We start from the raw sequence: 1,362 nt of genomic DNA, 5'->3' as shown, positions 1-1,362 counted from the left end.
TTATTAGTCTATTATTTAGGAAATAAATATGTCTCTGTTGGTTTTCATTGCTCGTAAAATGGTCGAGAGATCCGTTTCAGGGGAAGAGCTAATTTATTATGACACCCTTCGCTGTCCGTCGTTTCTCCCAATCGTTGCAGTGACGCTGTTCGACGTTCAGAAATTTTCTCTACTACTATCGATCAATTGAAATCGGATCTCTCACGATTAACTTCGTAGACTCTTCAGTCAGAGAAAGTTATAGATTTTAAGGATCGCGAGCGTTACATCATCCTGTTCACACATTATTCTCATAAGCTGAAATATCGTGGAACGGGAAACGTTCCATTTATTAATTGCAGCACGGCGGTGAATACTCGCGGCATTTTATTCGACGGTCGTTTCTAAATACCGTTTCGTTAATTCCCCCGTCCAACTTTATCGTTTATATTTTTTATTGCTCGTAATCGCCGGTTTTTCACGGACGTCGAAATTTATGAAATCCGTATTTATGACCCGTTTTTTGGTACGTGAAATCTGGCAAACAAAATTGAACCCAGCTTCCTGCTTTACGAATATTAATTATTTGGGAACGAAATTTATTTCGGGATATGGAGCTTGTAAATAGAAAGCAGAAGAACATTTCCCGGTTCAAAGGACGAATTAAATCCCAACATGCAAGGGTCTCCGCGAGCTGGAATTAAAAAAATATTTGCACAGATTATGTCTACGATAATAAATTAAAAAAGCAACAACAGTTTTTATTTATATTCAAAGAATGAACATTTTTCGCCCTTAAGTGGGCCCCATATTCATTTTAGCCCCAGGCCTCGTGAATCTTTAATCCGCTCCTGTTCGGTCTTAATTAAAAATAAAAAGTCACGTATTTATAATCTCTAATTTGCTTCGATAATTTTTCACACGTTTCACGTGAGATTAGGATTTAGAAGACGGCTAGGCGATAATAAAGATAGCGGTGCACGGTATTCTAATTCTGAGTATAAAATAACAGCTAGTAGAGCGGGCAAACGTGTAATTACGATTTTCCTCGTACCGGTAGCTACTGTGTACCTAGCGGCCTTGCGAGGGGTCGAAGGATATAATTAAGAGGGATTAAAAGGTGGGGCGAACACATCGTCTCCGTGTATATTCTTCCTCTCGCTCTATACCGTTTCTTTGAGATCTAGGAAATGAAACCGCGTCACGCGACCACCTTCTACTCTGCAAACACGTGTCAGCTTAAATTAATGCCTGTCGACATGCGTTCCACGTTGCTAAATTATTTCTCAATTAATAAAATAGATCACGACTCCCATTTACCTCTTCTATACGTTTCTTATTAACACTAGAAAGACTGAAACTTAGTATATACCTATATTGCCC

General features: G+C 38.8%; 1 protein-coding gene across 4 annotated transcripts in view; it reads left to right on the top strand.

Moving 5' to 3' along the window:
* The window catches only part of LOC108622661 (Golgi integral membrane protein 4), a 13,338-nt gene that overhangs the window by 3,605 nt on the left and 8,371 nt on the right, over positions 1 to 1,362 (top strand). The gene's annotated exons all lie outside the window — the stretch shown is intronic.

The sequence above is a fragment of the Ceratina calcarata genome, unplaced genomic scaffold, assembly GCF_001652005.2.
Source record: "Ceratina calcarata isolate Rehan_Ccalc_2016 unplaced genomic scaffold, ASM165200v1 scaffold233, whole genome shotgun sequence".
Taxonomy (NCBI): domain Eukaryota; kingdom Metazoa; phylum Arthropoda; class Insecta; order Hymenoptera; family Apidae; genus Ceratina; species Ceratina calcarata.
The sequence above is the reverse complement of the archived record's forward strand: the minus strand, read 5'-3'. Positions and strand labels throughout refer to the sequence as shown.